The 24,669-nt window shown below is 44.7% G+C and overlaps 1 protein-coding gene across 9 annotated transcripts in view; it reads right to left on the bottom strand.

Moving 5' to 3' along the window:
* Positions 1 to 21,098, bottom strand: part of KIAA0232 (KIAA0232 ortholog) — an 82,330-nt gene extending 61,232 nt beyond the window's left edge. For 6 of the 9 annotated variants that reach the window (XR_009048669.1, XR_009048668.1, XM_057704370.1 and 3 more), the window contains exon 1: positions 20,902 to 21,098. The gene's annotated coding sequence lies outside the window, so the exon portion shown is untranslated. Of the gene's footprint in view, positions 1 to 11,555; positions 11,689 to 19,604; positions 20,368 to 20,901 lie in introns of those variants that run through there. The other 3 variants (XM_057704373.1, XM_057704372.1, XM_057704371.1) reach the window with 3 other exon arrangements.
* Between the last annotated feature and the right edge of the window lie 3,571 nt (positions 21,099 to 24,669).

Genomic DNA, 24,669 nt, shown 5'->3' with positions numbered 1-24,669 from the left:
ATTTTTTCATGAATGTAGGATTGTTCTTATAGATAAGACTACTACTTGACAGTAACAGGAACCAGCAAATGTCTTAATAAATTGCAGGTATGTAACAGACCTGGGTTAATATCTATGTTTAAAAGATAAGGAAGAGGGACTTCCTAGGTGGCGCCAGTGGTAAAGAATCCGCCTGCTAACACAGGGGACACGGGTTCCAGCCCTGCCCTGGGAAGATTCCACATGCTACGGAGCAACTAAGCCTGAGCACCACAACTATTGAGCCTGTGCTCTAGAGCCCATGAGCCACAACTATTGAGCCCATGTGCCGCAACTATTGAAGCCCACACGCCTAGGGCCTGTGCTCCAAAACAAGAGAAGCCACTACAATGAGAAGACTGCGTACCACAATGAAGAGTAGCCCCTGCTAGCAGCAACTAGAAAAAGCCCGTGTGCAGCAACGAAGACCCAACGCAGCCAATAAATAAATTAAATAAATAAATTTATTTTAAAAAAAATAAGGAAGAGGGTTTCCCAGGTTGTGCAGTGGTTAAGAATCTACCTGCCAATGCAGGGCGCACGGGTTCAATCCCTGCTCCAAGAAGATCCCACATCCCGCGGACCAACTAAGTCCGTGCACCACAACTACTGAGCCTGTGCTTTAGAGCCCGTGAGCCACAACTACTGAGCCCATGTGCTGCAACTACTGAAGCCTGCGCGCCTAGGGCCTGTGCTCTGCAACACGAGAAGCCATGGCAATGAGGAGCCCGCGTACCACAACAGAGTAACCCCCACTCACCACAACTAAAAGAAAGCCCACGCACAGCAAAAAAGACCCAACACAGCCAATAAAATAAATAAATTAAAAAAAAGAAGTACTAAGCAGACTTCCATTAAAGCAAAACAAATGAGATGTAGATCAAATTTGTAATGAGAATGAATGAAAGGGAAGAGCTTTCTGTCCAACTTGGATGAATTCTCCTCTACTGACTGTGCTGCTGTCAAATGCTTATAGAAATGAGAGTCTGGACTAGCCTCTATGTTCTTATAGTTTTAATAGGCTAAATAAATACTAAGGAGATGAACTGCTTATGTAAAGTACATTGCTTTATTTCTAACTTTCAACTGACTGGCAATTATTTGCTGATTCATACTCACCTGTTAATATCTAGTTTGGAAAGCTGAACTGCTTTTCAAAGGTTATCATTTCTTTGCAGGTTATCACAGTACAATAACCTATGAGGTGTTTAATTCAGGATTTATTAGATGTCAGAATTTTGTGGCAGGGCTACAAAACAGTAGTTTTTATGCCTTCAAAAAAGTATTTACGGGGATTTAGAAAAATGCCCTTTTTTCCCTAAAAGCGGAAAACTTCATGTCACACAATTTACAGGATAAAAAAAACACGCATGAAAGCCATTTGGGTCAAAAGGGAGGGGGAAATGTATACACTTACATCTAAAATAAAAAAAGTGTCAAAGATTACAAACCAGCTATCAAACAAAATCCAAAAATCAAAACAGTTCACTACTATGAAATTCTAGAAAGCTTTTAGAAAAATGGCTGGAAAAGTGATGGAACAACTAAATTTTAGAAACCTTAAAAGATCCATTAGGAGAAACGTAAATTGATCTTCACTCTAAGAAATGCAACTTTTCACAAACCCAACGCAAGTTTATTCGGAAACACAAAGTTAAAACAAGTAGATTTTTAGAATTTTCGAAAATGCAAAAAGCTCTAACATGATGAAACCCACTTTGTCAAGGACGAAACACTTTATCAAGTAAAATACTAGATCACTGTGTACTAAAATAATTTTTCAAAGTGATACTGTTGCTTGTCAAAATGTCTGTGTATAAAAATTTTACAGCTTTCAATTACGCATCTCAAAACTACAAAGTGATCTACCTTCTGAGTTTCCATGAGTGGGGAAAAAAATGGCCTGACAGTCTACAACTCACTGGTAAGACAGTGGGTCAATTTTTTTTGTAGTTACTATTGAAAGCCATAATCTAAGTAATACATGTTACAGTTCTCTAAAATGAACTTAGGTACCAAGCAATACTTCGATGATGTTTGGTGCCTGTCAACAAGAGATAGTGGATTCAGCACAAACATTGCACGTCGGTTATCTGACTCATACCCTAGCAGTTAGGAAGTTTAAAGAATCAGAGTAAAATTCTGTTTCATTTCACAAAAAGATGTATGTTTGAGAATTCAGAATAGGTTCAAAGTACATATTTTCATTTTGCACCCATTAATTACTCAATACATGCTTCAAAGATTAAATGAAGTTTTTAGATGTCACTCTTATAATAACCACAGTTATAGCTCCTCGGAAGCTATTTAAATAAACAGTGTCATCATTTAAAAGATAAGCTGCTACAGTTTCCCGAAGGTATGTTCCAGGTGATATAACAATGTATTACTTTTGTTATAGGACTTCTTCCTTTTGCATAAATTAGGGAAATACCAGAGCTGAAACAAAAGCAGGTTTGTTTGTTTTAGGACATGTTGAACTTTTAATATGGTATGTTTCCAGGAAGGAAACAAAGTAAACAGCATTTTCCATACTTGTTAAGGACCCTTTCTGTGCTCCTAAGAATATGCTTTGGTAAATATAATCTTCTAACCAGAAAGAATTAACATTTTCTCTATGGCCCACATTATAAGCAAGACATAGATCACCTAGAATCCTTACAGTCTCAATTTCCCAGGGTTGAAAAGTTAAACTGAAGATATAATTTAGGAATGAGATCACTAAGTATATTCTTCTCCTTTTCTTTAAACAATCTGCATAAATTGTACTGCTCTATACAGTAAAATCAATCAGTACTCCTTTTTTTAATGATACCAGGAACTTCCAGAATCTCCCTTTTCCCCTGGGCATGCCTTATCCTCATTTATTACCTTTGAGTACACACACCTAGAGGCTATTGGTTGATGCCTGCATTCTCTGCAGCACTGCAAGGTCAGGGTCCACGGTGACCTACCTACCGGTGCACACGACACGCACAGCAGCAAGGCAGGCACCTGAACATCATGGGGGTGCCTACAGCCATTGAAATGGTCTTGGGTTTGTTCTATATCACAGAACAACCAAGCTATTTTGTAGTGGATCAAGACAGACATCTGACAACAGGATGTTAATGGTAGAGGCACCACCAAGAGTGAATCCAACTGGCAGGTGGATCTACAATGGAGGAAAGAGGATGGTGCTCAGAGGGCACGCTCCAGGGTCTGGTGGAGATGCAGGCTAAATGCAAAGTACCTGTATTTAATAAACTTTTGCTGGACGTCAAGCACTGCTGCTAAAAAATTTAGAAATGCTACTGAATTTAAAGTGTACTTTGAGGCATTCCTGAATCTGGGAAACATGCTGAGAAGCCCTACTACAACTGGAGCTCAAGTGACTACTTATCTATGGAATTCTCCCTAGATCAATGAAATAGACATACTCTTCAAAATCCAAAATATAAGTATTGGGTTGGCCAAAAAGTTCGTTCGGGTTTTTCCATGAGAGCGTACAAAAAAAACCCAAACGAAACTTTTGGCCAACCCAATACTTTAAAGATAGGTTAACAATGCAACATTCTTAAAAAATATATTAAAAATACTGTATTCAGGAAAGTATGATACTCAACAAAGGTGATACATTTTGGATTGGAATTTTACACTAATTAAAACTCTTCCCCTAAAAAAACAGACCAAGATGACTATCTGTAGAGCCCAATACAGGTCAAAACTCTTTAAAATTTCACAGATACATGCAAATCATAAGTATTACATTACAAAGGTAAATGTAAAAGAAGGAAAAAAGTAGCATAAACATACGCAGCATCCTTCGGAAAAGCATGTAAACAAAGATGGAAGAAAAATCGTCAATTATCCTAACACTAAACATAAAAATCAACTTTCAAACAACTCATATCCAATATAAAATTGATTATTTCTTTCTTATAGATTCTGGTCAAGTTTCCTGTCATGTGAAATAGTTGATTTGGGAGTTAGTAATGAGTATTCTACTCAGATGAATATGATTAGACAACTCCAGAAAGAGATTATCATCCCTTGAAATATTTAAAAAGTGAGAGTAATCTTATCCAAACGCATCTGCCAGGTGTTACCTACCTACCAGTAATTATAACTATGGAGTGGTTTTTACCTAGAGTTGTGTCAGAGACCCTATGAACATTTATGTTTTAACTCTTCAATGGCAACGTTAAAGATCTGTGTAACAACGTGCAGAATGGCAGCAGCACCTGCCCTATACCAACCTTCAGCGTGCACACATCAGAGCTCTCTTATTTCTGCCTTTTAGCTACTGCACAAATTCCCTTTGTCGCCAACCTTAACCCAAAATTATAAAAAAAAGGGATACTATGAAAAAAGGTTTCACTTGACTCATGGGACACAGTACAAATCCACCATAATGTCTACCTCACGGGGATTCCCAACATCTTCCTTATAAACATTTACATTTGATTTTACTCTATTTTATCCTATAGTTGTCAAAAAAGCTTCCAAATTTTAAATGTCGAAGAATCAGAAAATTAAGCACTCTGAGAAAACAAGGTTTATGTGTACTAATCTGCATATCTTCTATAATACTTAACATGACCAAGAGCTCTACAAATAGTAGAGGACTTCATTTAAACTGAGCCATAGAAAAGATGTTTCACATAACAAACCAATCCAGATATATTGAGGTTACCCCATTAAACTCATAAAAGCTAATCTTTGTTTAATGAGGGTGTCATTATTTTAGCGGTCAGTCCTGCGCTGTAGTCATTGATACCCCTAAGAGATCATACAGTCATTTTTCCTTACCGATCAATACTGATAAAGTACTTCTGAAGCAAAGTCAAAGTGGGTGAAATTATTCAATTAAAAATTATTTCTATACAGCTACTTAGAAACTCACTGGAAAGAAGCACAGCAAGTAAGTAATGCCTAAGCTGGCCGAGTAGTTTTAATGTATGAGGAAATGGCACGTTTGCTCACCTCTGCTTTTCCACATTACATGAACAAATAAAACAAGAATGAACATCTGAAAAAAAAAAAAATCTGTGTAATGTATGCAAATGTCACCACCTACAAATCAATTCTCCTCCCTTGACCCCTGAGTCTAATATATCCAGCTACGCAGAGGATGTTTCTGTTTGAATGTACGCTAGCTAGGCCGCAGTTTGTACAAGAACTGTACGTACGAGCGCTCATATTAACTGCTAGCCTTTCTTCACTGCTCCGTTGTTCCTCGCTTCCCTGAGATCATCTCACGTCACGTAATTTCCTTCTTCTGCACCCCCTGCATCACCAGCCTGCTCTGCCTTGTTCTATACCTGAATGAGCACTGTGAACCCTACTACGTCCCAGCAAAACCCCCTTTGTGTCACTATGTCCTGTGGGAGGGCTGAAGATGAAGCACAGCAGCGCCAACACCACCCAGGCCTCCTACAAAGCTAACCAACAAGTACTCTAGCATGACGGCTGCTCAGAAAGAGGCAGGTATCATGAAACTCTGAGAAAGTCTTCACTAAAATATAAGATACCTATACAGGGCTCTGTGATCTTTACTAGAGGAGCAACTGAGGTTAGGAGGGGAGACAGTCACTATGAGGATGAATTTTAGGTGTCAACTCGACTGGGCCCTGGGTGCCCAGATACTCGCTTAACCGTGTTTCTGGGTTGTGTGCGAGGGTGTTTTCTAGGTGAGATTAGCATGTGAATCAGTAGACTGAGTAAAGCAGATGTCCTCCCCTACGCAGCTGAGCCGGAAGAGAACAAAAGTCTGAGTAAGAAAGGATTCTCTTTCTCTCTGCCTGTCTTTGAACTGGGATACTGGTCCTCTCCCGCTTGCAGACTGAACTGGAGGTACACCATCAGCTCTCCTGGTTCTCAGGCCGGAACTTCACCATCAGCCTCCACCATCACCTGAGCCAATTCCTTATCCGCCCCCCCCCCCCCCCCGCCGCCATCCCATGTTCCCCACCCCACCCCCAATCCCATCGGTTGTTTCCCTGGAGGAACCTGACTAACCCAATCACTTAAGACAGAGTAGCCCTGTCTCTTTCACCTGGCTTCTAGAATGCAGCCTATTAGTGGTATTAACATTTGCCTTTATTACAGATAAAACACCTATGCATAACATTTTTCAGTTATAAAATACAAAAAGGTAATAAGTACCACCCAGCCTAGAACATATTACCATTTATTTGTCCCTTCTTCCCCTACCCCATTCCACTGCTTCCCCATCCAGCAATAGCTACTGTCATTTCTTTAGTTTTTTTAAAAAATAAAACTTGTCACAAATGCATATATGCTTAAACAATATTTTGTTCAGTTTTACTTATTCTTGAGCTCTGTAAAAATGGTATTACAATGTATATAATCTCCTGGAAATTCCTTTTTGCACTCAGCATTATGTTTCCAAAATTCACTCATGTTGTATGCAGAAGTTTATTCACGTTTCCTATTGTATAATACTCCACTGTATAAATACCATATGTCACTCAATCTCCTGTGAATGAACATTTGTTTCCAATATTTTGCTATTATAAATACAACACCTGTGAACAGTACGGTATAGGGTTCTTGGTATACATTTCTCTTGCATATATACCCAGAAGTGGGACTGTCAAGTTACAGGATATACAAATGCTTAACTTTCCAAGATAATGTAAAAGTATTTCCCAAAGCAGTCATACCAGTACTACACTTTAATCAGCAATGTATGCAAGTTATCCCTTAATCTACATTCTAATACATGGTACTCAGAGACATTAATCTTTGTCACTGTAGTGAATGTAAAAGAAAAATATCTCGTTGAGATTTAATTTGCTTTCCCTTATCATTAATGACAGCAACTTTTCATATACTTATTGGCTATATTTCTTCTTATCTGAACTATCTGTGCACGTTTTTTACTCATTCTTCTGTTGAACTGTTTCTTTTTTGTGGATTTCTAGAAGTTCTTCATATATGGACACTAACCCCTTACTAGTTAAATATACCAGAAGTACTTTTCCCAGTGTGTGGCTCATCATTTTCTTCACACTATCCTTTGATAAAAACTCCTAACTTTAATACGCCGAGTTTACCAATCTTCCCTTTTTATGGCTGGCATTTTTTGTCTTAAGACTTTGCTACTCAAAGTGTGGTGCATGCACCAGCACCAGCGTCCCCTGGGAGCTTGTCAGAAATGCAGACTCTAAGACGTCACTCCAGGTCCACTGAATCAGAAGCTGCATTTTACCACGTTCCCCCAGATGACAAATATATGTTAAAGTTTGAGAACACTGTCTTCAGATATCCTTCCTTACCTCAAGATCAGAAAGATACTTGTCTGTATTTTCTTCTGAAAGTATTCAAGTTTCTCTTCTCCCATTGGTGGCAGACTGAAATAGTATGTTCCCAACTATCCTTTTCATTCCCTTATACATCCCTTTACCCAGCAGGTCTCTGCTGTCACCACGGAACAGACTGGCAGTACCTCCCTGAAGCCTCAGTATATGCCCCTGCACCATTCACAATGACCAGTTGGACATGGCATAAACCAGGTCCAAGCAGAAGCTTTAAAAGTGATCATGTGACTCAGCCTGGCCTCTTCTGGTATCACAGGAACAGCATGGGCCCCAGAATGAGAAGACACCTAGAAGAGAGCCACAGCAGCCGACTCAGGGCAGCCAGTATGTGATGAGAGCCAGGAAGAAATGTTTGATGTTTAAGCCACTGAGATTTGGGGTTTTGGTCATCAAAGTAAAACCCTGAGAAATCTAATAAAATATTCAATCCTTAATCCATCTACAAGTTACCTATATCTAGAATTAGCTAAGTAGAATTGTGAAGAAGGCATCTAATTTCATTTTTTAAAAATTTTATTTATTTTATTGGCTGTGTTGGGTCTTTTTTGCTGTGTACGGGCTTTCTTTTTAGCTGTGGTGAGTGGGGACTACACTTCGCTGCGGTGCGCGAGCTCCGCATTGCTGTGGCTTCTCTTGTTGTGGAGCACAGGCTCCAGGTGCGTGGGCTTCAGCAGCTGCAGCACATGGGCTCAATGGCTGTGGCTCACGGGCTCTAAAGCACAGACTCAAGAGGTGTGGCGCATGGGCTTAGTTGCTCCGTGGCATGTAGGATCTTCCTGGTGCAGGGATTGAACCCGTGTCTCCTGCATTGGCAGGCGGATTCTCAACCACTGCGCCACCTAGGAAGCCCTCATTTTTTTTTTTCTACATGTAAAACCAACCATCCGCATCACTGAGGATCAGCCCTCCAAACCCCATGTGTAACCCACTTCTCTCCCTTATCAAAGTTCCATACAATCACAGGTCTTGTGCGCAGTGTATTCATCCCACGCGAACACCACGCTGCCTTCATCACTAGACCTTTCCACACAGTCTCGACATTTCTCTCCAGAGGTGTCTCCCCAATCTTGGCCCTTTGCTCTCTTATAATTTTAGAATCAGCCATCACATTCTATGAGAAATCCTACTGTGACTTTCATTGGAAATGCATTAAATACACAGACCAATTTGAGGAGAACTGATTGCTTTACAATACTGAACAAGGGCCATTTCTCATTGATTTGGGTCTCCTTTTATGTCCTTCAAATAAGTTTTAATTTTCAACACACAGACCTTGGCTGTTAGATTCACTCCCAGGCACTAGATTACAGATTCTCTCGGGTCTTCTACACAATCACTGTCTGCATATGACAACAGTTTTGTGTTCCCGGCATTCCAATCCCATTAATGCTGTTCTTTCTGTGTGGGCTCGTGCTCAAGAGAAGTAGTATCGGTGGGGAGTCCTTTGTATTGTACAAGATTATACAGGAAATGTTTCCACACTTCCTCACTAAGATGGATGTCTCTCTAGGTTTTCTGTAGACATGCTTTATTTCCTTCTACTTGACATTTGCTAAGACCATGGATATTGCTCAGTTACCTATATCTAGAATTAGTGAACTTTCTAGAATGAGTGAATACTTTCTTATAAGTGTGAATTTCTTCCAGCAACAGCAGAAGCAGCTTACGTTTATTGAATCCTCACTAAGTGTTCCCTTTTTACAGATGATGAAACTGAAACTTAGAAAAGTAATTTCCCCAAACAGCAAGAAAAGAGGAAGAGTTGGGATTTGAATTGCAGACTGAGCTAAGGCCAGGGTCAAGCTCTTCACCACCACAGACCGTCCGATAACAATGCACAACAACCCAGAAGGGTCCTTCTGGCCCCAAAGGGGATGACTTGAGCAGCAACAGTCTGCATCTAACTCTGGCTTTCCAGGAATTACATTCTGCTCTAATGTAGTCCAACTTGACCACGGATTCTGTAAAGGGTCCTTCAAATCATCAAAGCAGGACAAATCAACAGGGGAAAGAGAGAGGCAGGATTAAATGAGAATTTAAATTCACATGAAATAGGTTTCAAATTTTTGAGACTGAGCTATTGCTCCAAGGACCTCAATGCCACGGATAAATATTTGAAAACATGCAGACACATGGCTAAAGAAAACCAAGGAAGTCTCAACCACACCAAGAAAACAGCAGTTTAGCATAGATACCATGTGAAATAATGTAAGCTTAAGGGAACCAGTGTGTTTAATCCGCAGAAGAAAAGCTTCATGTGTACTATAACCCTGTTCGCCACCCCACCCCACCCCTGCCACACACATACATGATGGGGGGTGGGGACACTGAGGGGAGTCACAGACAAAGGGGAACAGACATCCTATATTCCTCCAGAAGGACAACTAAAGAATCAAATCAACCAAAAATTTTCTAAGAAAAGTAGTCCAACTGTGGCAGACACTGTGATGTACCACTCAGACCCCTGAGCAAAGGATGCGCTGCCGGCTGCTGGGCGTGCTGTGACGGCCCCTTCGGGACTGCCTGCCTCGGCTGCAGGGAGCCACCCCACCCGATGCCCTGCCTTTCCCAGGAATGCTCCGCAGTCGATGACTGGCTGATGAGAGTACACGGGTCCAACCCGGGGCAACTCTGGGAGTTCTAGCTTCACAGCTCCCCACGCAGTAGGTTAAGGCCACAGCTGGACCTGCAAAGCAGCCCAAATTCTCCCTTCCTTTTGCAGGTGTGGACCCCAGGGGTACTCCTTAATCAACATTCTGCATGCTAAACTGCTCCCTTCCAGAGAACCCACCTACCGAAGAACTCATAAAGGAACCGACCACCCCATCACAGTCACATGCCCCTTAATTGTACGAGTATTTAAATACCAGAAACAATCACCGTTTGGTTTAGGCTTACTTTGTGCAAGACACAAGGCAGCTTAACCTGGAAGGTAATGGCAGCGTCCTAGATAGTAATTTTGAAGCTAAGAGAATGTGATTTCAGCACATTCACGAAATGATCATCCTCACACATCATCTGCTCTGCAGAAAAACCAGAATCCACTATTGCACCCTATGGAAATTCTGTTTTATGTTTAAGAACATGAATATGCTAACCAAAGTTCTAGGCAACGTAATCACTTTCAACTAGCAACTCTTCATTCTCTTACAATCACTATTCATTTTCAATCTACCTCTGTTCAGACCCTAATCCAAGGATGGATGTCCATATAAGAAGAAGGAAATTTGGAAAGAGACACACAGAGAATGTCACACAGAGACAGAAGTAGAGATTGGACTGGTGTGCCTGCAACCCAAGAAATGCCAAAGATTGCCAGTAACCACCAGAAGTTAGGAGAGGGGCACAGAGCAGGTCCTCCCTCAGAACCTCCAGAAGGAACCAACCCTGCTGACAACACCTGGACTGCAAAGTTCTGGCCTCCAGAACTGAGAGAGAACGTCTGTTGTTCTAAGCCACCTAGTTTGTGGCACTTTATTACAGCTGTGCTAGGAAACAACACAACCCCTCTGTGGCACTTCCCACCCTACATAGGACTGAAACTGCATTTATTCTCCCACGACTTTTGGTAAAAAGTAGACGAGGATGTGACAGCGGGGAGCATCAGCAGCATGCCATCTTCATGTTCAGAGAGAGGTCATCGAGTCTAGTGTTGCGCCAACACTGCTCAAAGCAGTAGAAGCCAGTAGCATATCTGAGACGGGCTAAAGGGGCACAGGTGAGGAGTGGGGGCCCTGTCCCACCCCCGCCTGAGGCTGTAAGTACCTGGGCTCTCTAGAATTCTTTTATCCATCCATTCAATACATCTTTGAGCACCTACTTTGTGCAGATACTGCTTTCACAGCATGAACAAACCCTGAGCTAAGCCAAACCTCCTCATTTTATGGATTAAGAAACTTAAACGTGTGTTCAGAGTCCCAGGTGAGTCACCACCAGGGCCAGTGTGGGCCTAGGTCCAGGGCTGATGCCCCTTCCATCATACCATTCGCCCCTCATCTAACTTCTAGCCTGGCCGTCATGCAATTTTGAAGCATGAAAGCCAAGCCTTTTTACTTTGCATTTAACATATCCTTTTAAATCAAAGTTTCTGGTTTGGACTGTCCCCACAGGCCTGGAGGCATCTCGAGAAGCTGACAGAACTGATGCCGGAGCCAGAGAGAAAGCGAGACCAGTCCTGCCCCACCGCAGCCGCTGTAGACCACAGGGCGCTACCTGAGCCTTTTCCAGGTGATCGCCGGCCTGCCCTGGCAAGGCTCAAGTAAGTTCCACTCGGAGGAGTTCCGGGTTCCATGACAGCTTCTAGGGCACAGTAGTGAAAAACTGTTCTGAGACGTGCAAGTGTGTTTTTCTGGAAATAGGAGAATGAAACGCAGGTCAAAAAAGTATAATGTCTAAGGGCAAAAACATGTGCCTGATACACATACCCACATGGTAAAAAGAAGCCCCTGAGCGGCACCGGAAGGTCCTTGGCCCGCCTGTTGCCAGTGAAGGGCCAAGCCTGTTCCTCAGCCCTGGAGCCCTGTGCAGTGATCAGGCCAGAAGCGGACTAGGGGCGGGGGCAGGGGGTGCCAAATCAGGCCGACTAACGCAACCAAATGAGCTACATGTAAAACAGAAAACCAAACTGTAGGTTTAGATAATGGACGGTAACGTGGTAGCTAGGTCCACTCCAGGGCTTAGAACTGGGGGAAGGAAGGTAAGAAATTCTTATGGTCGTTTCATCAAGGGAAGGCTGCAAGATGAAAGAAAGCCCTGAGAGCAAGGCTTTGAGGTCACAGTCACTTGCCTGCATTAACTGTGTCCAATCTTCTAAATGTGTGTTTCTTCCTACGGCTGTGGCTGTGTCCGCAGAGAAGCTACCTTATAACTCTGGTTGAAAAGGTTGCATTCTTGTTCTGATGAGACTCACTTAAAAAACAAAAACAAAACAGCATAGGGAAAGATACAGGCCACCTCCAAGACTTGTTCACGCCTAAAGAGTCATGTCCCTCCAGTACGTGGTGGTCAGTCCTAGTTGCTCTCTGGTCCTCTTCTTTTCCTCAAGCTCTAGAGACCACAACTATTACCACCCCCACCATGCTGTCCTCTTGGCCCCTCCTCTGCTGGCCCCTCCTCTTGCACAGCTCCCAGCTAGGCCTCGCACTTCTCCATTCACATTCACTTCCCCCTTCAGTGCCATCCAATAGCAAAACCTGAGTTACACCAATGTAATTTAAAAGTTTCTAGTAGCCAAATTAAAAATGAAAAGCAGATGAAATTAATTTTAAAAATTTACTTCATTTAACTCAACAGACCCAAAATATTATCACTCCAAATATAATCAAGGTAAAAGATCATTATGAGCTACTTTACATTCTTTTTCTCCACACTAAGTTTTTGAAATTTGGTGTGTATCTGACACGGAACATCTCAAGTGAAATTAGCCTCATTTCACGTGCTCAGAAGCCGCCTGTGGCTCAGGCTTAGTGAACGGCACAGGCCTAGCTGATCTCTACTCCCATGATTGTAAATATATCTGAGTAGAGATTATGTCAAACTCTCTCACCCCCACTTCTCTCTCATGAACCTAAAAATTACAGAGCCATCAAGCTAGACACATGTTTAACTAGCACCTCAACTTACAACATCTCTTAAAAAACACAAACAAAAACCCACAAATTCTTACCACCACAACCCTTGCCATGACCTTCCCAATGTCAGTCAAGGGCAACTCCATGCTTCCACTGCTCAAGTCAAAAGCTCCAGCATCCTCCTTGACTCCTCCTGTTCCTCTCACATTCCACATCCAACCCATCAGCAAGCCCTCTCAGTTCCAGCTTTGTAACGACCCAGAATTGGGGTCTTCAGCTTGTTCTGCCTGCCCCCTGGATAATGTTCTGCTCCTCAGGCAGCTCCATCTCTTCCTCCCTTACTCCCCTCAGGTCTCAGCTCAAGTGTCATCTTACCAGGAGCCCTTCCCTTCCACCCAAAACACACAACACCCTTCTCGTCTACTTTATTTTTCCTCTTAGCGTGCATTTTCACTTGGCATGCGTACGCATCTTCTTAGTCTCCCCCACCCCCACCAGCACTGAACAGCATGGTGGCCATGGGGTGGTCAGACAGCCTGCCGTGCGGGGCCCAGCTGCCTGAGAGCCTCCAGCTGTGGCACAGTCGGAGTCACCACGGCAAAGACATCAGGCCACGTGTCCCTCAGGCTGCTCCCAGCAATGCTGACCCGGAGAGGGTACTAGACCCGACCTGCCGCAGAGCCGACAGCCAGGCCAAGACTGTCTCCAAACTGCCCAGCCCTCCTCCATCTCTCCTTGCACAGGATCACACCTGCGTGCAAGCCGACGGCTCTTCCCAGCACTTCTGCTCCCTCCCTCGCTCGTTCTTCTTGTGTAAGTCTCCTGCATGTCTTGACCATCTAGGCATCTACGCCTAGGACATCGTGAGCAGCCAAGTACCGTGTGAATGAATGAATCTCTCGGAAGAGCCAGGCAGCAGAAAGTACATTAAGTTGCAAAGACGGAAGCTGGGGCTCTGGCTCTGCCACACACTACGTGTAACCTCAGGGATGTTTCCTCAGGCCTCCGAGCTGCAGCTTCACCACCTGTAAAATGAGGATAACACCACCTATCTCAAGAGCTCTCAGGAGGATTAAAGGAAACAGTTTACCTAAGGTCCCTGACAAAAGGCCTCACGCGTAGGAAGTGCTCTCACAAGAGTGGCCTCCTTCTCCTCCTTACCCGTTTCTTACAGCTACTTCTAAGAAGCCCTTACCCTTCACCACAAACTCTGACCACTTTTAGACTAAGTAAAGCCCCAAATAACCCTAAATACCCACAGGACTACTTCAGGGAAGAAAATATCCAGTCTAACGACTACAATTATTAAAACTAACAGAGCCAAGAAGAAAAATTTTAATATGATCAATGATAATTTAGAGAAGTTAGAAACTTGTTGGGTTTTTTGTGTTTTTGTTTTGTTTTGTTTTTAGGCTGCCTAGAGTAAGGAGGTTTCTCACAAAGTTCACCAAAACATTATGTACAGAAATGTTCACCGTGTTACACTAACAACATGGAAGCCTACTCCACCAACTAACTAAATACCCCAGAACACGAAGCACCTTAAAAAACACAATGAAGCAGATCTGTACCTGAGGAAGATCTATACACGCTGATGTGGAAAGCACTCCAAGATACAAAGTTTAGTGTTTGTTTAGTAGAACACTCTCTACCATGACTCCACTTTTTACAAGTACAGGCATAATTTTTTTTCTATGACATCAAAGAAGCTTATCAGTGATTTTTCAAGATGAGTACAAGGATGAGAAGGGGAGTGAAAGAGAAGATTTACTATTTATCTCATGATTTACTGCCCTTTTAGATTTAACATGCACTTTTTAAAAAATAAATAGGCTTTATAAGAGTTACTTATATTCAAAACAGTGTTTTGGTAAATCATACAAAATATATTGCGATAGTTTTAAACTAAGCTTTATGTTTTATAAAAACAAGAAACTCCTTTGATGGTACTAGCAAAAGGTAATTAACAACACAATCAGTAATAGTTATCTCTGGTGGTAATCAAAGGAAGCAGAGGCAAGTAACAACAATAACAGGGACCAAAGAAGGACCAAAAATGTGTCTACTTTGTAGAGAACAAACATATGGACACCAAGCAGGGAAAGCGGGGAGGCTTGGGGGGGAATGAACTGGGAGACTGGGATACCAAATTGTACACTCTAAATATATGCAGTTTATTGTATGTTAACTGTATCTCAATAAAAGTTCTTTAAAAAATGTGTCTATTCAATTTCAACTTTCTTGTGGTGATCAGTTTGTAATGTATAAAAATAACTGAATCACTATGCTGTGTACCCAAAACTAACAGAATATTGTAAGTCATTTATACTTTAACAAAAATTTTTTTTCAACTTTCTCACCATTAAAATCTTCAGGGAAGACACTAACAAGGATCAAAATGTTAATCAAACACCAAGAAAAAGAAAAGAAAAAAAGGGCCTGAATAACCCCCCAAACTGGGCAAACAATTTTGACATAGTCATGGACTGGCTATTAAGATTCCACAGACACTTGGAAAAATGTAACTGAGCTAGAAACAAACTCCTGGCTGAAAGGGAAAATAAATCCCTCCCCACTTTCCACCTCTCCCTGTGACTGAGGTAGCAACCATATTACCAAAAAAGAAATGTGGAAATGTGCTGAGGCCCATGTCTTTACACTTACTTATCTCCATGTGTGACTGACTCATCTGATATCAGTGTGTGCTGAGGGACCACTCCCTGTGCCAGGCACTATAAAGACTACAGACACACAGTGCCTAGGCTCGGCTCCGCCACGAGAGAACCACATACATACACACAGGTGGATACACACACACACACAAACAGCGCCTGCATGCACAGAACTCACACAGTCTCGAGCATGTCTGCTATTATTACTCTCCTAACTATGCTACTGCTTTCATTTCCAGTTGACACTAGTTCATCCACTGGGATGTGCCTATCAACCTCAATTCTTTGGGGCAGGTTTTAAGAGAGATTTATTAGGAATATACAGATTTCCAATGATTTTTTAAAAGCTCATAATCATAAATACAGTCAATGTAAGTTAAGTGGCAATCAATACATATTCTTATGTTGCTCCAAGTAGGGAATTCCATATTATGTTAGAACCAAAGATACCACTTTTTAAGGTTTCTGGATACAACTTGTCAATCAGTAACGCATAAAAGCTTAAAAACAGTAAGTAAATATTTAATTAAAAGTTTCAAAATTATAGCTGGTTTTCCTCACCTAGCTTCTCCCTATCCAGCCACCAGGCAAGACTGCTGGGCAGACAAAGGAAGAGATAGAAAACTCTAAGAGAAAGCCTGGTGACAGGAAAAAGCTTTGGCGACGAAGTCAAAAACAAAATTTCAACAGTCATTCCAAACAGTAAATAAGGAGATTCTACTGCTTAATATATAATTAACAAGATATAAGGTTAAAACAAAAACACGTGCTTTACTGAAAAATAATGTATAAAAATCTGATAGTCCATTTTCCACTTCTTGAGCCACTGCAAAACCCCTGGCTCAGTTACAGGAAGGTGTGTGCATCTTCAGAATAATTCAGGACCACCACCATGAATCTGCTTGTGCTCCCTCCAACCAAATACTCACTTTTCTGCTTATTCCCAAGGTGGAGAGACCAGATGATTTTTTTTCCTTTACAAGGAGCCAGAAATAAATCTGTGAACACTGTTACAGTAACCAGCATATACAATCAGTCAACATACCCAACCACCAGTGTTCTCTACACCTGCTCCAACTAATAGCTAAAAGCTTCCACTTATTGAGCATTTACTACGTGCTGTTCTGAGTGTATCATGCGGATTCGTGAAGCTCTCACAGAAAGTCACTCCAACCCCACTCCCCTCTGCTAAATCAGAGAGTGCAGAGTGACTGGGTTAACGCAATCAAGCACTTAAATCAAAAAGTACCGTGTGAAAGACTACATTACACACTAGAGGGAATCAGCAATGGGTAAGATCTTCCCCTCTTCCCTTAAGGAGACAATAACCCACATAAAGAATAAACAAGTCAAAAACAACAACTAGCTGAGTGGAGGTATCATCAAGCCCTGTGTAGGAGAATAACGAGGCGTTAATACTGAAAATCAGGGGAAGCTTCTTTCTTAGACGTAGAAGCATTTAAGCCAAGACTGCAGTACTAAGGATTTTGATAAGAAAAAGGCAGAAAGAACGTTCCAGAGCCAAGAAGTCGGACAAACAACCAGGAAAGTGGCCAGAGGTCTAGTGTTGAAATACCAGGTAATGAGAGAGATGCAATAAAATATGAAGCTAAGTTAGCATGAGGCCAGATGGCACAGGTCTTAGAATGATTTCCTAACCCTTTAACACTAATTCTCAACCGGCCAGGTGGTGATGTCTCCAAGGTGAAAATCTTTATAGGAATTAGCCTACCGACAGAACTAAGTCATAGCCCCAGGTGTGATGGAATGGGGGGAAATGTTGAGAACCTCTGGTATATACCTTGGGGGCAGGCCATGATATGATTTGATTTACATATTGAATAATTCTGGCAACAGAACAGAGGAGGACTAGAGAGACTAGAAAAAGGCAGGCCAGTCAGCAGGCCTACAGGAACACCCTCCACAAGGACTGACAAGGGCCAGGGAGGGCAGTGGCAGAGGAACTTCTGGGAAAACAAAAGCAAAAAGGTTGAGGGAAAAGACACACTGAGGTAGACCTGGTCAAAATCTGGTCAAGAAAAGGAAGACTCAAAAAGCGTGACAAGGAGGACGAATGTCCTGTGAAGTGATATCATTTTATCACCTTTTATCTGAACAATAACATGCAGTACACAAAGAATAGCCACTTTAAGTCACACCGCAGAGCAAAAATAGTACAGACAAGACTGCTCTCATTTCACAAAATAAAGAAACTGAAGTTCAAGAGAGATTTAATCAACTTGCCCACAGTGACCCAGGGTGAGATGAGCCAACGCACAAACCCGAGTCTTTCGAATCCAGATCTAATGTACTTTAAATAAGCGCCCTCAAAAACAGTTTACTTTTTGTGAGTATAATAAATCTCCAAAAAATAAACCCACCAGAAATACTTTAAACAATCTGCCGGGAGCACAATTACATTTCAAAGGTAAGGAATATTTTAAAACATGTGCCCTGATCTCCTCCTGAGACACAGGGTGCAGCGACTGCAGTCAGCGGTGCTCGGCTTGTGGACCTTGAAAGTTTCAACACACATGGGAGAGGTGGTTGTTTGGACTTTGTATAAAAATACCACTTGGTATTTGGTGAGAGGTCAAAAATAATTGAAAAGAAATATGCTAAGTATTAACTATCTTCAACATAATAAAATCTCATTCCCAGTACTGTGGTTAGTACTGATGTTTGTTATTAAAATACTTTATAATAGTAATATCCTCCATAAGGTAAATTACAGACTTTGACTTTATTTAGCAAACTTTTGAACATTTTCACGTTTAAACCCTTGAGCAAGGTGTTGGGGATAAAATAATGACATGGTGACCACAGCCAGAGTTTAACATACACAACACGTGATAGAGGCAATCATGAAAGTAAACAGAGGATTATGACTGCAGAAATGAATAACTCACTTTCACAGGATTTCCAAAGGGCTCCAGAGAGGACATAAAATCAGATGTGGACTTTTAAAAAGTGGAGTGGCTGGAAGTGAGATGCAGCATTCCAATCAGAGAAAAAGATATAAGGAAAGAAGGGATGAAGCAGCCTGGCCTGTTAAGAGAACCAAGAGGAGTCTCACTTGGAGGAACCGTGTGGAAAGGGAACTAAGAAGACAGGTAGAGTTCAGAGATACCTGGGGCCAGGCTGTGAAGGGCCCTGAACGTGCTGCTGCTGAATCTGGATTCTGGCCTCCAAACAACAGGCAGTCTTAGAAGCTTTCTGAGCCAGATACTGACAAGATCCAATCTGCGTTTAGGAAAGATGACCTGACAGCCAGGCAAAGTGCAGATAGGAAGGGATGGGGAGGAGCCTAAGAAAGCTTTAAAGCCAAGAAAGGAATCTGAAGCTTTGGCACACTAGCACTATCCAATATTTTAAGAGACTGCATGTTGATGGAACAATCTCCCCTCTCCCCTCACTTGATCACTCCAACCACCCTGTGAGACAGGTATCATCACCCTTCCCATTTTACAGATGAGAAAACTGGCTCAGAGGGCATTAACTGCTCCAAGTCAAATGCTGCTAAAACAAGGAGAACCACCCAGGCTCGGTACTTTTCCACACAACGCAAAATAAAAACAACCTTACTGCTTTCAAAAAGTGCTCCTGTAAAATAAAGCACACAGTGATCTATGGTATCATTAGACAAGTGCTAAAAATCCATTTAATTTTCTTAAATGTTTGCAACTTGTATAACAAATAAACTAACGACCCTTAAAATAGTTACGGATTTGCCTTACGTTAACGCCATAGTAGAGACTGGTACTTCTCTTTAAAAACAAAATATCTGTACCTCTAATCCTACTTTCTACAAAATTAAATACTTGAGAGTAATAGTCTCTCCTTCCTTCAATGTTTCAGTGGCCAAATTGGCATTTCCTTGATGACACAGGCTTACGTAAAACCCGTTATACATGTTCCCAAACTGAAGCAGTAAATGTTTTTTGAATTATTAAAAATTCATTATTTAGTAAGTACAGCAACTGAATATTGAACATAAGTACTACCCGCAAGAAACTTACCTATAAGTATGCAAAGGCACAATTTCAGAGATAACTTGTCATAAGGAAATGTCATAAAGATCCTGAGAACCATTTATGAATGGAGCAATCCGAAATAACCGACTGGAGAATGTTTGACCTTCAGGCTGCAAAGCGATAGATCCCCCCTCCCCCCAGTCGGATTCAAAGTCTATGAAGCGGTCAAGGTGCTCTGGCACCGGTCTTACACTGCACAGGGAAATCTAGCTCAGGGATTTGACTGTACAGTTAGTTTTACCCGCGGCATCAGCTATTATCAAAACTGCTTGCCCCGACCTCTTCACCGATCGCCTACCACTGGTTTTTTAAACCAGCGAAGACCCAAACACGTAAAACTCATTCTTAGGAACTTGGACCAACAATCCGACCTAGATATCCAAGAATCCAATCCAGGTAATTATCAGCAGAAAGTACGTTTAGTTCAACCGTACCAAAGAACCGCACGTCCCCCCACCCGCCTCATCGCCTGCGCGTTTTCCTAGCCGAGGTCTCCGCAGCTTGCCCACGGAGGACGACACCGGAAAGCTCGCGAAAGAGCAACCAAAACCGGGTCCTCCCACGGTCTGGGGGTCCGCCACCAGCAGCCCGGCGGGCCCGCTCCGCTGCGCCCCGCCCGCCGCATCCCGGGGTGGCGGGCATTTCCCCGGCGACCACCCGCTCCCCGCGCGCGGGGGCGCCGAGGGCTCAGAGGGGGCCGCGGGCAGCTCGGCGGGCCCGCCCCTCCCGCGGGCTGCCATACCCTCCGCCGAACCGCGGGCCGCAGGGCCCGCCCCGCCGCCAGGGCCCGCCCCGCGCGCGCAGCGCCACGGGCCCGCGCGCCCGTCCGTCCCGCCGCCCCGCCCCGCCCCTCCCCCGCCGGCGGCTCCCCGGCCGGGGCCCCCAGAGGACAATGCAGGAGGGGAGGGGACGGAGGGGCGCCGCCGGGCGAGGCCCGCGCCGCGAGCGCCCCCCCCCGCCCCCGCCTGGCCGCGCCCGCCCCCGGAGAGCCGCTCCCAGCGCGGCGACACCGGCCCATTGTGCGGACTCATCGTCCGCCCCGCGCGCCGGCGCCCGGGTCCCCAGGGCCGGGGTCCCCGGGCCCGCAGCCCACCGCACGCCCGGGGCCCGGCCGGCGTCCTCGCGGAGCCCGCGGCCCGGCGGGACGGCCCGGCCTCCCTCAGGCCGGCCCCGGAGCCACTCGGCCGCCTCGGAGGCGGCCCGCCCCGGCCCGCCCGCCCGAGGAGCCCTGGCCCGCCCGCCCGCCCGAGGAGCCCCGGCCCAGTTGGCCCGCCCGCGGTACCTGCCGAGCGGCCGGGCGGCGCGGCGGCCGGCGGAGGCGCCTCCTGGCTCCGACGGCTCCGAGCGGCTGCCGAGCGGCTGCCGAGCGCCGGGCGGCCCTGGCCTGCGCCTTACGTAAAGCGGCGGCGGCTCCGGCGCCACTCGGCGGAGGGCGGGAGGCGGCGCACCGCGGCCGCTCCGCTCCGTTACCCGGCAACCGGCCTCAGCGCCCCGCCACCCGGGCGCGTTCCATATCCTTCCGCCCAGGCGCCGGGATTACATCAGCGCTGCCGCCCCGCCCTGGCCCCGCCCCTCCGGCCGGCGCTGGGCCTCCGGGAGAGCGGGCGGAGGGCCCTGGAGCCCGGCCGAGCTCTGCGGCTGCCGGTGGTGTCCGGGGGCCGCCGAGAGTTTGGAGGCCCGGAGGCGGGAGCCCACCCAGGGTGCGGGGCTTCGGAGCGGAGCCGCCCGCTGCCGAGGGACGCGTGGGGCTCCGGAACGCCGCCGCCCGGGCCGCCTCGGTTACCGCCTTCGAGGCACCCTCTCCACCTGTCTGCGCCCCCACTTCCTCGCCGCGTCCTGGGATGGCTGGAGTGGGTGGTTTAAAATACAGGCTTTAAAAAAATGTTTTTAACCCAGGAGACAAGCTAAAGAAATGTGACATGGCTCTTTTTATTAAGTAGGCAAAAATAAATTCTGGAAGATTCGGAAGTGGGAACCAAAAACGTGCACTAACCTTTTAATCAAAGTGTCTTCACACCCACCCACTTTTCCTAAATGTGAGCCCGAGGCCTGTCCTTAAAAAGGCAAATAATATCATAGGCACCGGAGAGGAAAGATCCTGGGAGATTACCCGCTTACTTAAGAGGGAACGTAAGCTGCCTGGGGGGTCATTGTTCATTGATTTATTTGTTGAGCACCTGCTAGGTGCCAGGCCCTGAGCTTTCCCGTTCAGAACTTGTGAAGCGAAGTTCCCGCACCGAGAAGCTGACCTACAGGCTAGGAAGGGGCAAATCGGATACTACGGGCTGGGGGTGCTGTAGGGATGGACCACGAATTATTTGCTCGCTATCTACAAAGTGCTCTTCTGTACACCTGTCTTTTGAGAAGAATCCTGGGTCAAAGTGTTACCATCCCCATCTCACAGGAGAGACGCCTGAGGCTCAGAGAATGTAAACAATTTCACCTAAACTTTACTGCTCCCCAGTAGGTGAGGTCTCCTGACTCCCCAAAACCACACTGCCTCCTGCAGGATTTGAACCCAGGTTCCTGGCTCTGAGGTCTGGGGTCTTCTCTATACAGCTCTCTCCCTTCATCAGCTTGCTCCCACGTTTATTCTGTGAAGTTCATCTCAGTTGAACGTGTCTCATCGTGAATCACAGCGCATTCAATCAGTGTCTTCTGAGCACCTGTTCTGGGCCTGGCTGAACACCAGGCAGGGGTGGCACTCCGAAAAGAGGGAGAGGATGAAAAGGTGTGGGAAATCCAGAGTGAGCTGGGTGCAAAGAAGGGGCAAGTAATGGAGCTTCAGGGTCTAGTTTCCGGGTGCCCCTTCCCCCCAACCTGGGATTCACAGACCAGTGAAATTTCCCCCCAGATACAGGGGCTTTGCAAAGAGCAGTCAGCTTTTAATTTTTGCCACATTGTTAATTTTGTTGTCATCTACACTCATCATGTAGTGAAAAGGACTTATTAACAGCAAAAAATAAAATACAGCCAACCCCTCTGTACACATGGGTCCGCATAGGCAGATGCAACCAACCATGGGTCAAAAATATTAGAGAAGGGACTTCCCTGCTGGTCCAGTGGTTATGACTCTGTGCTCACAATGCAGGGGGCTGGGGCTCCATCCCTGGTTGGGGAGCTAGATCCCACAGGCATGTCACAGCTAAGAGTTCGCATGCCGCAACTAAGAAGTCAGCACGCCACAACTAAACAGGCTGCAACGAAGATCCCACATGCTGTAACTAAGGCCAAGCACGGCTGAGAGAAATAGGTATTTTTTCATTCAAAATAATTAATCAATTAAATTTTCCAAGAATAAGTTAAAAAATACCATTTCTGATACAAAATTAATTTTATCATTTAAGGTAGAGAAGGGAACACAGCTACAAAGGCATTATTGACAATCACATTTCTACTAATGAAAACGAAGTTCTGATAATGAAAACTGGCAGAAGTCAGTATTTCTGAGAAGTTAATGATAAACATATACCATTTGAAATCAGAAAAAAAGGCTCCTAGCAAAATTCTTTTATCAGATTACGATGTTATACATAACATAAAATTAATTACGCACATGAAAAATAAACTACGATACTCGAGAAAGAAATATTAAAAAAAAAAAATTCGAGAAAAGAACTCCAGGAAGTTCCAAAAAGCAAAATTTGACTTTGTCCCAACTATTTAAATACCGTTTACATTGTATTTATAACTATTTACACTATATGAGGTGGTATAAGTAACCTAGAGATGATTTAAAGTATGGAGGGAGGGAATTTGCATAGCTTCTATATGCAAATACTGTGCTATTTTATATAAGGGACTTGAGTATCCTCCCATTTTGGTATTGAAAGGGTCCTGGAACCAACCCTGCCTAAACCAAGGTGGTGGGGGAAGATTACAGGCTAGAGAATGAAAGTATCTTGTTTACTTTGTTTCCTTAACAAAACTGCCCCCTTGCCTTCAGATGATTTGTTTTGATAAAAGTCCTAGAAGGCTTGGCCGAATCCAGCCTCAGGGCCTTTGCTCTTGCTGATTTCTCTTCACAGAACCCGCTCTCCCCAGATGTTCGCACAGCTGGCTCCTCCTTGCTCAAGGCTCAGCGGCTCAGAGACACCTTCCCCAAACCCCACTTTAGAGTAGCCTGACTTCCCAGTCATGATGCCACCATCCTGTTTTGTTTGGGTTTTTGCACATAGCTCTTATCCGTATCTGAAATTATCTCGGTGGTACTTTTGTTTACTCTTTAAACTCAGCCTCCCTTCCCCCCAAGACCTGTATCCCAGGAGAGCAGTCGTCTTGTCCATGGTGTTCACCAGCCCACCACAGGGCCTGCCAGTTTGTAGATGAATGACTGAAAGGTCATCTGTAGTGTCGTCCAAGTGGACATACGAGAGAAAACCACCTTATGTTGGTGGGAGCAGTCAGGAACTGGGTTCTCAAGTAGGAACCCACTCTCTTTAGTGTGCCACGCTGCCCTTGACATTCCTTAAATCTCCTCTAGGGTTTGTAATCAGTCTACACAAACTCAGTATTATAGTAGTTTCCTTGCTCTTGTGGGCCAAGGTCCCCAGGGAATGCAAAAGAGGCCAGAGGACTCTGGCAATAAAGCACAACTGGTGTGGAAACAGGGGATTTTTCTAAAGAGAAACCATCTTGGCCTCTGTGTGTCCGCAATCATTCATTTCTCCAGTCTCAGAACCACCTGTCTCAGCTCTAACCCCTGCATGAGGACAAGGCAGTGAGGGGGGAATGTGACAACTCCCAGTGCCCTCTGACTTGGATGTTCTGCATGCCGGCAGGGATTCCCACAGACGCCAGCTGGGGCAGTGGTTCTGTAACCCCGCGCGTGCGTGGTGAACAGCGGGATGAGGCTGAGATCAGGATGCTTGGTGATGCCTTGCAGGCCACACTGACTGACAGTTAGAAAGCAGGGGCCAGGCCCCCTTGGCTCTGTGACCTTGGGTATGTAATCTCCCTCTCTGGGCCTCCGATTCCCCTTCAACACAGCAAGAAACTCAGGAAGTTTTCAAAAGTCTCCTCCCCCCTCCCACCCCCTTTGCCTGTGAAC

Source organism: Hippopotamus amphibius, chromosome 13 (genome assembly GCF_030028045.1).
Source record: "Hippopotamus amphibius kiboko isolate mHipAmp2 chromosome 13, mHipAmp2.hap2, whole genome shotgun sequence".
NCBI lineage: Eukaryota > Metazoa > Chordata > Mammalia > Artiodactyla > Hippopotamidae > Hippopotamus > Hippopotamus amphibius.
This window is presented reverse-complemented; position numbering and strand designations above follow the sequence as displayed.